The 15655-nt window shown below is 35.9% G+C and overlaps 1 protein-coding gene across 1 annotated transcript in view; it reads left to right on the forward strand.

Moving 5' to 3' along the window:
• The first annotated feature begins 8157 nt into the window (after positions 1 to 8157).
• The window catches only part of LOC6044571 (talin-2), a 91900-nt gene continuing 84402 nt past the window's right edge, over positions 8158 to 15655 (forward strand). Inside the window, 2 exon segments of the mRNA XM_038264444.1 lie at positions 8158 to 8270; positions 8540 to 8995. The gene's annotated coding sequence lies outside the window, so the exon portion shown is untranslated.

The following is a 15655-nucleotide window of genomic DNA, read 5'->3' on the forward strand; positions in this document are numbered from 1 at the left end:
ATTAGACTACACTCAACCCCCGGTGGTTGGTCACTTTTTCGTTTGACACTATTTTAGTTTGTACCCCGTTGGTTGGTCGAAGTCAAACTTAAAGGTGACGAACTGACACTTTTTACACGGTGCTCACGGACACTATCAAACCAACGTTTGGTAGTGTGTGTGAACTCCGTGTAAAAGGGGTATCAAACTAAAAAGTGACCCGTTTGACAACAGTTAGTGTCAAACCATCGGGGTTTGAGTGTATACCAAAAAATCCAACAAACTCGCACCCTACGGTAAGTTGACGTTTCGATATTATTTAAATGTAAAAAAAAACAACTGCATAGCAACGTATAACCCGAGCAGATGGAAATAACGTGGAAAAACATTTTTTGATATTTGAAAGTACTAGGCCAATAACATTTTATGTTATTTATAACAAGTCTTATTATTCGCGTTATGATTTTTGTTGTTCTTGGGTTGTTATTGTAATAACAGACTAATAACATTTTGAGTTATTTTTCGAACAAATCTTTGTTATTCTTTTTTGGTTGTGTTTACAACTAATCCGATCATCCCAATAACGGTTGGAGGTATTCTTCCATAACGAAAAATGTTATTCCAAAGTTTTTTTTTGGCTTTCAACCAATATCAGACTAATAACAAATTTTGTTATCATAACATAAACTGTTGTTAAACCCTTATTTGTAAGAATATTCCATAACACTTTTTGTTTTTTTTAACAGTATTTGTTATTGAAATGGAATGATTTGAGTCATTACCGTCTGCCCGGGAAGAGCCTAGAAAGTTTTCTATGTTGATTGTAGAGGACGGCGGTAATTTGCGTACTTTTCTAAATAACTTATCCATTTTACTTTACTTAACTATCCTTAGCTACGTGATTATAGATAGGCCATCAGCCTGCATACATTTTTCTTTGATCTTTGATTGCGAGTTTAGCAAACTGTCTAACACGACAAAGTGCGAGTTTGCTTGTTCGCTTGTCATAGTCTAATAACTGCTTGAGGTTACGTGCTTTTCTCTTAATTGCGATAAGGTCACTATTTATAGCTGCGATAAGGTCACTATTTATAGCTTCAACATAATTTATTTTACAGAACAGTTTTGTTTGGGGAAAAATATTTCATGCATGTGTAATACGCCAAAGCTTGTGGCGAATTTCATAGATGATTCGTGTAGACCATTCTGGGAAATACTTAATGAAATCAACGAACTTGAAGCTGTTCTAAGATCATGAACGATATAACAAATTCATTAGAGTTGCCATAATTCATGATTTCATGTAACTATAACGTCACGTCACGCCGATCCCAAACTGTGGGATCACCAATTGGCCAACATCCACGATTTCGTGCCAGCCCTCAGCGGCCACGACTTGAATCATAAAATCAACGCCAACGCCTCGACACCTCTACCTGCCCCAGAGGGCCTCTGGAGTTCGTAGGAGTTGCACGACCTTCCCCAACGTTTACGACCGCACGGCAAAGTGGGGGGCCCCACAACGACCTCGGAAGGAATTTAATTTCGCCCCACATTTGGGAGAGCTTCACGCGAAATTCCACCTAACCAGTCGCGCGCAAATTAGTTCGCTTCCAGTGAGTTCACTTTCGATATGTCAGCTATGGCCGCGGAATAAGCCGGCCGTACTCGCGACGCGTCTGAGACAACAAGTGAGTGTGGTTGCGGAATTTAGCGCCGCGCCCGTCTCTCTCCAGCCCAGTTTCCTCGCTGCTTGTGGCCTTGCGTTGCGCCCAGCCCGCCAGATCTGATGATCTGGATCGAGTGTCGAGAGGAAAAGTCAACTCCATTCATAACCGACCGGTGGTGTTCAGAGCAAGTTCCATATGTTACCCCGCAGCGTGTGTGTGGAGTCCGTTGGAAAGTGGTTCACAAGCGTCTTGTTCGCGATTTGTACGGGGAAAATAAATTAAGATTGAACAAGTGAGCAGAGCGCAAAAAATCAGCAACGTGGCCCTGCCAAGGCGAACCGGTTGTCCAAAGAGTGCCTCCAAGTCTGGCCGTGGCCACTTTCCACGACCGAGCCAAGAGCCAAGTCCGCGCGGAGTCCCGGGTGCATATTTTATGATTGCATTTATCAGAGATGCATGCACACACACGTGGGCACCCTTACATGACGCCGTGATTACCGGTTATTTGGCCAAAGTAACAGGTAGCCCGGATTGTATGTGATGGTCACCACTGTGCGGCAGAGGTGAAAATTGCTACCTTGCAATCCGCAATCCGGTTGCACTCCAAACGGGAGGGTTGGTTTCTCTAATGCGAAGTTTATGGGGAAATTTGAGGGTATTAGCTTCACCCGTTGATTTATTTCGGAATTGATGCGGGCTCGAATTAGCAACGCTATAATTTATTTATTATTTTGAAAGAGTTATTGGCGGCAGTGTATAATTTTGTCATGGATTCGTAGAAAGGAGTTCAAAATTAGAGGTATGGTATGGAGAATGATCATTTGCAATGTTTAGTTTTTGAAGGCGGCTTGTTTTATATTTATTACATATTTTGAATTGTACAAGCTTATACTTTTTGATTTTATTTTGATGTTATATGCTGACATGATTGTTCAAGCTAAGGTATTAGAAAACATCGTTTTTAAAATTGTGCAAGAGTGAATACAATTTACTTACCTAATAGCAAAAAAACAAATTTGAATTTAAAAATGATGATTTTGGGGAAAATCGAACATAACCTTCACAAAAAATTTGAAAAATCATTTTTAGACGTAAAATCCATTTTGCAATAAAATTTCATCTTAATTTTTCTATGAGTTGCACTGTTATGAGATATTTTTTTTCGAAATAAAAATTTCTATTAAGGAAATGAAGGCACCCCAGTCATGCTTTTGAACGGGTTCTCCGTTCGTTCAAGTTCACAAAGCAACACGAAAAATAACAGCTCTGAGAACGAACGCTTGTCTCTAAGAAACGTTCGTTCAGTAGGCTTTTTTGAAACGAACGGAGAACCCAGTTCAGAACTTCAACATTTTCCTTTGATAAGACCTCAGTAGAGCAATTCTCTACGAAATCGGTCTTTTTTCTTCAATTTTAATTTTTGTATTTTTTAATCCGACTCAAACTTTTTTGGTGCCTTCGGTATGCCCAAAGAAGCCATTTTGCATCATTAGTTTGTCCATATAATTTTCCATACAAATTTGGCAGCTGTCTATACAAAAATGATGTATGAAAAGCTGAGAAAATTCTCTATATTTTGCTTCTTCGGACTTTGTTGATACGACCTTTAGTTGCTGAGATATTGCAATGCAAAGGTTTAAAAACAGGAAAATTGATGATTTCTAAGTCTCACTCAAACAGCCCATAATTTTTTAATGTCGATATCTCAGCAACTAATGGTCCGATTTTCGATGTTAATATATGAAACATTTATTAAATTTTCCGATCTTTTCGAAAACATTATTTTCAAAATTTTCAAATCAAAACTAACATTTTAAAAGGGCGTAATATTGAATGTTTGGCCCTTTTGAAATGTTAGTCTTGATTTGAAAATTTTGAAAATAATGGCCCTGGCCGAGGGACAAAAACTTTTTTAAATATTTGCATCGGCCTTAACAGTCCATGAAGTTTAGCTAGTCTACTGAGCAGTTCTCTAGGATTTCGGTCATTCGATTTTTTTTTGTATTTTTTAATCCGACTGAAACTTTTTTGGTGCCTTCGGTATGCCCAAAGAAGCCATTTTGCATCATTAGTTTGTCCATATAATTTTCCATACAAATTTGGCAGCTGTCCATACAAAAATGATGTATGAAAATTCAAAAATCTGTATCTTTTGAAGGAATTTTTTGATCGATTTGGTGTCTTCGGCAAAGTTGTAGGTATGGATACGGACTACACTGGAAAAAAATGATACACGGTAAAAAAAATTGGTGATTTTTTTATTTAACTTTTTAACACTAAAATTTGATTTGCAAAAAAACACTATTTTTAATTTTTTTTATTTTTTGATATGTTTTAGAGGACATAAAATGCCAACTTTTCAGAAATTTCCAGGTTGTGCAAAAAATCATTGACCGAGTTATGAATTTTTTAATCAATACTGATTTTTTCAAAAAATCGAAATATTGGTCGCAAAATTTTTTCAACTTCATTTTTCGATGTAAAATCAAATTTGCAATCAAAAAGCACTTTAGTAAAATTTTGATAAAGTGCACCGTTTTCAAGTTAAATCCATATTTAGGTGACTTTTTTGAAAATTGTGGCAGTTTTTCATTTTTTTAAATTAGTGCACATGTTTGCACACTTTTGGAAAAAAATATTTTTGAAAAGCTGAGAAAATTCTCTATATTTTGCTTCTTCGGACTTTGTTGATACGACCTTTAGTTGCTGAGATATTGCAATGCAAAGGTTTAAAAACAGGAAAATTGATGTTTTCTAAGTCTCACCCAAACAGCCCATAATTTTTTAATGTTTTTGTCCCTCGGCCCTGGCCGAGGTCAAGGGGGGGGGGGGGCAAAAAAATAAAAAAATATAAAAATTTAAATAACAAGCCATAGTCTTCACATTTAAATGAAAAAGTGTTTTAAAATGCATTTTACACTAGTTCAGTTGTTTTGCAATCATTAGTTTTCAAAAAATCTAAGATCTGACAAAAACAAAAATTGTATCGAAAAAAAAGATTTTAAGATTTTTTAATAAACCCAAACATGCTAAAAATGATTATAAACGCAGAAGAATGTATTTTAATTTGATTTTAGCTGGTTGCACTTGAATTTTCATTGAAATTTTGAAGTTTATTGTAAACATATTTTTTTGCCCCCTGATTTTTCGGGCCAATTTTGAAGGGGGTGACAAAAACTTTTAAAAATATTTGTACCAGCCTAATCATCCGTTTACATATCAGTACTGCTAGCTTAGTGGTAACAACTCGGTTTAGAAATCATAAGCGTTGAGTTCGAATCTCTTTTTTCCTGAACTAGAAAAGCAATGATTTTTTTTTAAATCACTGTGGCAATAATTTTTCGTCTCCATTTTAGTTGGGGTGCTTTTTAAGCGGTATATGCACTTTGGAAGGAACCGGTCAAGAAAAAAATCAAATGGGCAGCAGCGGCAGCTAAAGCAAGCCAAAGAGGGTGAAGAAAAGCCCCAAGAAATCGCTCCCTCTCCTTTCGTAAAGCTGTTTCTTGACCCCTTTCCTTCCGATCTGCGTACTAGCCATTAACCGTTTCATTTAGTCTCCCTAGCCTCCCAGCTGGAGTGTCCCTTGATTGGTATAAAATGTAATTTCAGTCGTCGTCTAAAAGTTGGTACCCAACCACACAAAAAAAAATAATTAAAAAACTGAGTTTCGAACTCACTTCCTTCGAATACTGTTCATGCATGTTACCACCGAGCTAACTAAGATCTTTACAAATCATTCTACTGAATGTTTATTTAAGTTTAACAGTTGCCATAGAGAGCCTTTGGCTACAGGCGGTTCACAGAACGCGTTCCAAACTTTGAAGAGAACGGCACGAAAAAGTGACGTTCTGTTTTTGGAACGAAAAGCAATGGCTCCTGCGCGGTGGGTTCAGTTCGTTTTCAAGAAAGAGAACGAACGCAGAACGGGTTCCGTTCAAATTACATGACTGGGCACCCCTGCAAAAGTTATTTTCGAAAAACTGGAAAATTTATACCAACACCATTTTTATTTTTTAACCTGTTAGTTTGGACTGCTGGTTGCTGAGATACAGCCTTCTTCTTAATAATAAAAAAAACATGTCAAAAATAAGTTTTGTCATTTCACCTAATTAGCTTTCATTTTCAACTGATGTCTTGAAAACTTTTGTTTTGATTTTGATTGTTAAAATTTAGAACTTTTTAATAAATTTCCACCTTTTTTCTTTAATAATAAATTTGAAATATAATTTCAAGCATAACATTTTTTTATGTCTAAAAAAGTGTTTTAGCCTTCAACGTTTATTTTTCAACGTTGAAAATCGAACCAACAAGTTGGTGGAAAAAAAATCTGTCATACAAATACGTCTTCTTTCAATTGCTAATAACTCGTCAGGGTTAACTGGGATCGTTTTACAGTCTTGGAAAAAGTTGATTCAGCGATTGTCCCCTTGAGCTGTGATATTAGAATAAGTCATGCCTCCTTTCTTCTAACTATCCCACATCTATTAGCTATTTCGAAGGTTATTTTTGTATTTTTTTTCCTTCTCTGTCCAATTCGTTCTCTTTAATACCAGTAAACTCTCTCCCCATTTCGAACAAATCAGCTGTTGAAAGGTAGTCCATATCTCAGCTCAGGATAACAACTGCACCAATGTAATTGTGACAAAGTTGTTTGTCATAAATTTTTACAAAAAAAATCTCACACTTGACAATGATCCGACTCATTTAACGCCACCTTTTGGTGGAATTTTGATTTTTTGCTTTTCAACGATCCCTTAAACCGTAACCGATTTCGTTCAAAATTGGCACAGTTACTTATTTTTACCTGAAGAATCGAAAAGTATCAACATTTTTATGTTTTCTCGTCACCCTAGTGTTACACCCAGGGTTGTTAGGTTAAAATTGAAAAAATATTGGCCAAGTACCAACAACAAATTTGAAAATTCTGGCAGATAAAAAACTAGAAATTATGAGAGGGAAGTTTCAAATGTTTTGTTTGCTCTAAAGCAAAGCTAATTTCAATTGTTTTTTACAGAAGAGCATTTAAAGATCGGTTAGATGAACAATCTTAAGCATTTTTGAAGTTGATTATTCACAAATGGACCGAGATTTGATCGAACACGGCTTTGATTACAAATGGCGCGTAGGACCTTTTCAAAACTAACCCGAAATTTAAATCTAATCAATAATTTACTCAATTTTTAGATTTTGCATTTAGCTCGTTCATTCCAATCAAAATTTTGTTCAAAATAAGCAAAAAGAAAAAAATTAGAATCTGGAACAGATCTTTATTCTGGCACTCTCAGTCTATTCATGGTCTGAGAAATCTGGCAACCCTGGTCACACTGAGAAAAACACCATGTTCACAAAACTTTAAAATTTAAGAGTCTGTATCTCAGCATCCAATAGTGTAACAAACAAAGTAAAAAAAAAATTCTTCAGAGATATTTTCTTTATAAAATAGTTTTAAATTGCAGAGAATATTTTTTTCTAAAATTTTAATCTGAAAATTATTTTAATTGCAAATTTTATTTTGGATCTATGAATATTTTTTTATTGTAACATGTTAATGTTTTCAATAATCACATTTTTTGTTCAAAATATGACACTTGTACAAGATTTTGCATTATCTCAAACTCTTGCACTTAATGTCTTTTTATCTCAGGAAGTTTTTTATCGAAATAAAAAATACGCATTTCGGAAATTCAACTGAAAGGCCTTTTGATTTTTCTAAAACGCCGTTATCAAAATCTACAACTTTGCCGAAAACTGTTTTTCAATCCTTAGGGACATGTGTCGACAAAGTTTTATACAAATCAAAAATACAACATCAAAAATCTGAACAGCAACAACAAATTTCAATTATAGGCAAATTTGCTAGAAAAAAAATGGTTTCTCTACCTTTTTCAGCTTTATAAAAATAAATTTTGAATTGGTTATGAAAATAATATTGTTTTTTGTTATGCTCGTCTAAAATTAATTTGCATTTTTCATTCCCAGAACGGCACATAATTTTCGATGATCTGGCAACACTGTCAAATTTTATGAACATTGGTTAAATATATAGAACTTTTGAAGGCTAGATGTTGTTAGATCGTTGGATAAGTGTTTGTTTTTTCTTCCAATAAGTTATAATGTTTGGTAATCTGACAACACTGTTCTGTCTCAAACCTGCCTTAATTAGAATTTATAGAGCTTTTTAAGGCCAAATTGTATTATACAGTCTGGAAAATTGAAGACATGCATTCTGAAAATTACAGATTGCAGTTTAAAAGATTTCAAGAAAGACTTTGAAGGTAATTTTCAAAACGTGCATTTTTCGATCGATTTTTTTACATGTTTTCGTCACTACAAAATCAATCCCTCACATCATCTCTGCTACCGACTGACTCAATCAAACTGCTCGAAATCAAGAGGCAAGTTATGCTCTCATCGTCATCGTCGTCACCCCACTGAGCTGAGCAACAACTGTAGCTTCGAGTTGAGCGCGGCGCACTGGCTCAAGCGCTGCTCAGTAACTGTCCGTACGTACCGCTAGTCGCGCGCGATTTTCTGCGAGCTCCGTCGTTCGTCCGCGACTTAAGTCCGAAACCGACCCACACGAATCGAATCCGTGGGCAGCAGTGGTGTAATTAGCTGCAGGTGATTCTTGCGTTGCAGAAGGTGCACTTTTTTGGGGAGAATTACGTGGAGAAAGTTCTGTTTCTTATCACCCTTGGAGTGCAAACTTCCCTCGAGTTGTTTCTACAGTTGTTCGTTCGTCGTTAAGCGATATCGCAGACCTACCCCTATCTCTGCAAGTCGACTTAAGTCGAGTCTTGGGTTGTGCGATATCGACGGGGTGACGTCATGTCTTGGCGTTGAGGAGGAGTTGTGTGTGTGTTTCAGGGTGTTCTTTGTGTGATTTGCAGGTTGTTTTTCGAGTCCCTACTAGTGTATCTTTCTGTTGAAGTGTTGTGTTTGTTTTATTACTGTGAAGCTAATTAGCTGGTTTTCGGCAAACCCGTTTCGAAATTGTTTTCTTTTTTCGGTGTCCGTGAAGCCAATCGTATCGAAAAGTGATGAAAAATTCGACCAGTGCCAGTGGAAATACACATATTTCAAAATTATAAAAATATATAAGCGAAGATCAAGTCCGAAGTGGCAACATTCGGTTCTGGTGAGACAAATCAAACCACCTACACACGGCTCGATTTGCCCACGTCTTCTTCGCTAGTTCGAGATCTGCGGAAAGCAAAGCCGACCAACGCAACAACGTTTCTCAAAGGTGATCGTCGGTTGGGAGTTGCTACTGCTGCTGGCTGAACCAAAATTAAAATTGGACCAAAACGGCCGGAAAATTTCCCCACATCACCACGCGACTCACTGTAAGTTGTCGATTGCAGCAATTCTTCTCCGATTCAACCTCTGCCCGGGTAGTTGTTTTGTTTTGTGGAAATATCCACAACCACATGTGCCGGCGACTGAACCAGAGAGACTGGCGTGCTTTTCCCACCCAAAAGTCGATTGGAGGAAAATTATCGATTTTCCACACCGTTTCGGCCTTTCACGGACCCATCATTAGCTGCAACCGTTTTCTCGGCGGGCGATGTGCGCCGTTCACATTCGTTCCGTCAATCTGGACGTGGTAATTATCGGTTGCGGGTTAATGGTGGATCAACAGCGGGAAAAAGGGTTCACTATTGGGTGGACTACCCTTTCAGATGATTCAGATGGTTGTAGGTTGTAGCACACGTTTCGAACGTTATGGCACGCGCATTTCCTGTGCTCTCCCCAGGGGAGTGTCGATTGTTGCTTTTTTGTTTTTCTTACAAGCAATTTGCTGGTTCTGTAGATTATTGTTTTGTGAGTTTTTTTTACCTGTCAAGATGCGATTTGCTTCAAGCTACAATAATCATAAAAGTGAGATAATTTTCTCAATCAGTTGCTGTATTGTTTTCCAAATATTTGTTTACAATTGATATTTCAACTTAACAAGATTATTGCAATCAATCCTATATTGCTCTTTTTGATTCTGTTCGTATTTAGAATAGGTTTTTTTTAGTACTTCTTGGAGATATTTCTTAAAACCCTAGCAAATCACCATTCTATTGCAATTAAAAACGAAATGGATTTCATAGCTGTTGGCCATTATTGCTATTGCCAATCATTAATATCTTCCTTTCATATACAAGGACTTCGGTGTCCTAGGCTCCTAAGCGAAGCCATATTACACCCACCGACCGTACAAATTGGTTCAGAATTATGATTTTAGAAATAATACATTTATTTTTGCAAGAATTTTTAGATAGACAAGTCTGAAATTTCGAACATAAAGTAAAACAAAATGCAAAATTTAAATATCTATACAGTTACAATTTGTACTATCAAAACTTTGCAAAATTTCAATGAATTCATACAAATTTCTTTTTTTCTGAAATTTGTGAAAAGATTAAAAAGTCTTTATTTGATTTAAATTGCATAAATAAGCTTTACACAATGTATTCTGAATGATTCCCTATCGTCTTTTACAAGTGTTGTCAATGAAAATTTAAATGTAACCCTGATTGAGTTACTTGTCATAATTATAAAATTCCTCCAAATTTCTTGAAAATGTCAATACAAAGAGCAAGATTTCAAATTGGGTGGGTTTCTTTTTAAAACATTTGGCTGGATTTTTTGAAATCTGTTTTGGAGTTTCTTCTTGGTGCTCATCAGAATTTTTTAATTAAGCAACTGGCTTCGGTAAAAAAACTGGGTGATGAATTGAGCGAATGCGTAACGTGATTTTCGAATGATCCCACATTGTTTACATCTACAAATTAGGAAGCTGTTCAAGCACAAGCATGACTTTTTTCTTACTGATAAATGAGCTGTTTTATGATCAGTTGTTTGTGTTTCATTTTTGCTGGAAAATTGTGTGTATTGTAGGTTTTCAAACGGAATCAAATCAAGAATAAGACAGCTTCTGGGTGGATACAACTGCATCGACTCCATAAACAACTTCAATTTAATTCAAAATTACGTCCTTGTCTTCAACTTTTTTTAAAGATTTCTTGACATCTTCAGGTCCTTAAGCCACGATGCAAAAAAAATCATTCTTGAAAAAAAAAAAACATTTTTTTAATGATCGGTAACAATACACTCTACTTTTGGCGAACAGTAAATTGGTTCCACTTTCAAATAGGTTGTATTGCAAACCACTATTAAACACCCAAAAAAAATTGTATTTTTTGAAACCGGGTTAACGCATCAATTGCTCGGAATATAAATTTTCACAAATAACATATTTATAACATTCTTAAGAACACATTTAATCAAAATAATTAACGTGATTTTTTTAATACACCATAGAGCCACTCAAAACATAAGGGGGAAAAAATATTGACTACAATTGAAATTTTCGTAGGAAAAAAACTTGTAAAATCGATTGAAAGTTATTCAGAATTTTTATTCAGTTTCAATCAAATAAAAACTTTTTTATATTTTAACAAAATTTTGAATTTTGGGGCCACAGAATGGTAAAAGTCGTGAAAGTTTTGGAAAAAAATTATTTTTTAGAATTCATTGACTTTTTCCAAATTTTTAATGGTAGTTTAACTAAAATGATGTATAAAGCATTTTGTGATACTTTTTTTTCAAGATTTCGAAAATCAGGCTTGAAATTTGGAAATTAAGTCTTCTTTTTTTATTATTTGTGGTTCATCTAGTTTATAAACGAAAATGGTATCCAAGTATTACAGAAATTGTATCTTTTGAACGGAATTTCTGACGAATTTTATAACTTTGGCAAAGTTAAAGAAACAATAGGTATACTCTTGACTCTATTACATTTGATATTTTTCATTTTTTGATATGCTTTAGAGAATTAAAAGACTACTTTTTAGCTATGTTCTTAAAAAAAGCGAAAAATATATGGTGGAGCAGCCATTTTTTAAACTATATTAAACAATATGGTCGAAATAAATCACTGTCATTTTAGAAGAAAAATAGGATATAACATCCTTTTTATACGGCTGGAGCTCTTTTTAAATGTCAGTCTTGAATTTAAAATTCTGCTAATATTTTTATCGGAAAAATCAGAAAAAATGGATTAAACTCAGTTTCTTAGGTGAATTTATAGGGAATTTTCTGAACCTTTCGAGAAAAAATCCATACTTGAGCAACTATTTGAAAAAAGAAACACTTTATACAAATTGCAATGCTAATTATTTAATTGACTGTTTTCCTTTTATAAGTTTCCAAAAATATGTTTTTTTCCAAAAAAATGGCAACACTGTCAAATATTATTTGGGTAATTTTTCCGAAAAAACGTATTTTTCATCGAAAAAAACACTTAATTTTTTTTTAAAACTCAGCCATTTTCGGTTACTTGGGAATATGCCATTTTAAGGAAAATTTAATGTACTTTTCGAATCTACATTAACCCAGAACAAAATTTTTCATTTTAAAATGTCGTGTTTTTTTTATAACTTTGCAGGGTTATTTTTTAGAGTGTAACAATGTTCTACAAAGTTGTAGAGCAGACAATTAAAAAAAATTGATACATAAGCCTAAAGGGTTTGTTTATAAACATCACGAGTTATCGTGATTTTACAAAAAAATAAATTGAAAAAGTTGGTCGTCGTCGATCATGGCCGTTCATGGTCACCCGCGACAGACACGGAGTAACTTCTTCAAAACTTTTTTTAGTCAAATTAGTATTTTTTAGATTTTTTATATTTCTATTTTTTCTAGAACTGTCCTTATCTAATTCCACAACTTTGTCAAAGACAACAAATTTGTCAGAAATTACGTCCTCAAGATACAGCTGCTTGAATATATAGATTAAGATACTTTTTTGTAGACAACAGCTGTTAAATTTGTTGTTATTTGTTTTAATTTGGTCATTGCGAAGGCTTTTTTGGAAAGTAACTCAAGAGGAAGGAGTGATTTTTCTTCCATCTGTCTCTGAATTATTTCCTCAAAATTGAGACTCTTTTTGTGTTTTGTGACTTTTTGTTACTCGAATTGCTTTTTTGATGTTGCAAATTTTACGCTGTTCTTTTTCAAAATAAAAATGGCAAAATTGCATAATTGAATTTTTGTCCATCATCAATTCTTTGCACATTAATTTATGCGAGTATTCTAAATTCCGTTTTGTTTTCGTATCGTCTTTCGTCAATTTGTCGAGTTGTCACCAACCATTGCGAATGCGCTGCCAGTCAAATTCAAATCCAACTTTTGCACCCGGGGAGATGGCAACCCTATTCCGACCAAAGCAAACTGACAACAATCGACATTAGCACGGTTGTCAAATGAGAGCCCACAACAAAAGCACTAGCTGTCAAATGGTAGCCCATAACAAATCATAGTTTGGGTTTTTGATTTTCAAATTTCCCGCAATTCAAACGATAAATACCTGAAAAAACACGTGAATTGTGTTGCTGATGCCAAATCCTATCATATCCTTAGAGATTCCATCCAAATATTGGCTGAAAATTCATATCGAAAAAAGTGATTTTTCTGTTTACCTTTTTTTGCTTTTTTTCTTTTGGTCGATCAAACAGTGCGCCCGTACATTGTGAATCAGCATTACATTTTTTCAGTTTGGTTTTACACATTTGCATGGGACTTTTGAGTTTAACCAGGATAACATACTTCGTGTTACCAAAGTAATATGAATAATACTGATTCTGAGTGTTTGTTATCTGAACTTCCAAGATGGCGGCTTCTTCGCTACCCCCTGTTTGCACCGCACCGTCAAACGGTAGTTTGCTGATTTATCATTTTGCGCGCAACTTCGCGCTGGTCCGTGCCGAAACCCAAACCAAGTTGCGCGACGCGTAGCGTTGGAATTCCGGGCGTTCAAGCGTGGTTTGTTATCTCGTTTTGCGCTTGGAATTTGTAGACACTCGTAAAACGCAACCACTTTGCTTCAAGTTTTAGTTCTCGACGTCACCACCTAGTCGCGGATCTTTCGTTCGCAGATGACTAACGACCTGGTTCAAAGAACCTCAAAAATAAACAATCAATGATTCAGCAGCTCAGAGCTGGCAGTAGACGAAGTAAGTGTGCCAGGGGATGAGCTAGAACTAAAGAAAATAAAAAAAAGTTCAATGCCAGTGTCGTGTCTAAGGGGGCAGACAAGGGTGACGGAGTGTGTGGCGTCAAGTGACTAACTAAATCGTGATTACTATTAATAGTAAACTGATGGGAAATAAGAAAAAAACGCTGCCTAAGAAGAATTGGTAATGACTTTCGAGCCATTTCTGACACAGTTGTTTCGAATTCGGTATAGGACAATGATGAATGCAAACACCGTGCTGACAACTCAATAAAGAAGGGCGATTCTCTGTGGCGATGGGCAGCGTGCGCATATTGTGAATAGTTAATTTATGATCAGTCAATTGACGACGCGGTAGATATGGCACCAATATAGTTGAGTTTTGTGGCGCACACGAGCCTGCAAACAATAATTATATTTATTGTTCGTTGTTTTATGATTTCCCTACGACAATTGAACAAACGAACCGAATTGATTTTATCGCCAACGTTAAATATTTGCTGAGAATTCTAATGCATCAGAAGATGGAAAGATTTCTTGTGAATAAATATTTTATAAATTACAAATATCAAGATTGTCATGAAAATAAACTAGTTGCAAACATAAACATTACGTTTAAATGCAATGATCCCTTTTCATAAAACTTAGAATCAAGTTTCACTATCACCATCAAGGATGATCACCAAACCACTGTGGAAGATATTTAATTTCACTTGAAAGTGCCTTGCTGATCACAAATGCTGAACTGTGTAAACAACATTTCGTCACGATGGCACACCCCAAGATTGAGTTCTACAGTAAAATGCCTGCACCATCATCTGATTGTAAATTACGCGGAATCTTGCCTGGGGGGAAACTGCTGTTTGCAGATCAAATTTTAAGAATTCGGGGATAACATTTGAAAAGGTCACGTTTTAAATACTTTACACACAAAAAAAAATTCAGCTGCATGTAAAATGCCCGGATGCTAAACAATTTTTGCATTCTTTTATGAACGTTTATGTAATATTACATGCAGAAATGTGTAGTTTACCAGTATGGAAATCCTGTTCCTTTTTAATCTCCAATGGTTTGATTTTTTTTGTGTGCGGAAAAACTGTACATTTCGCTTGCAATGACGTTCTCACAAAGTTGATGTACATAATTTTGCATGCGATTTTACCATCGGATTTTCTGTATTTTTCTGTCAAACTTTCCTTACAGAATCGCTGACAGTTCACCATTTTTCCTTCATCAGAAATCAAAGGAAAGCCTAAACCACTCGAGACATCGCACAGAGCCAGCTTGGATGTCTGAGGAGGGAGTCTCTCTCTCTCTCTTTCACTCGCTCGAAACGCGATAGTGTTTATCTTGCTGTCACATAAAGCAAACATGTATCAAGTCAGCGGCTTGAAGGATGTTTGTCGATTACGACAGACAGCCGGACATGATGGAGTAGAGAGACAAATAATTTGCACGATATTGAAATGGCCTGTGAGCTTGACCCGACCCGGCTCGCAAATGGCTTTGTGGCATTCGTTTGAAATGCAATTTATGGTGTCATAAAGACGCGATACCGCGCGCGAGAATACCTTGAACCAAGCGGGGCGCCACTCTCTGGGTAGATTAGTCTGCGAACTATTCTACCTGGTGCCCGGCTTAGTTTCTCCACCTTGGAAAGCGCGATAAGCTTATCGTAAAGTGACTTCGATTAAACGGCTTCCTACATCTCTGGCAGACACGTCGCCGAGGAGACACCACCAGTAGTAGCTAGAGGGAGGTTTAGTATTAGTGGTTGATTCTGGGATTTATTCAACCATAACTGTCAGTAACGAGCGCGTGCGACCGCTTGAAATGTCTGCCGCTCGCACATTTGTCAGATTTTGAGAACACTTTTACTCGGGAGTCACATGGCCACACGACGACTCGCTGGGAGTAAATGGTCAAAATTGAAAAATAGGCATAAGACTTGATGGTAGCTGAGAGGTAGAGCACAACCTTGTTTCTAAACCATTTCTAACCC

Source organism: Culex quinquefasciatus, chromosome 3 (genome assembly GCF_015732765.1).
Source record: "Culex quinquefasciatus strain JHB chromosome 3, VPISU_Cqui_1.0_pri_paternal, whole genome shotgun sequence".
In the NCBI taxonomy this organism is placed as follows: Eukaryota; Metazoa; Arthropoda; class Insecta; order Diptera; family Culicidae; genus Culex; species Culex quinquefasciatus.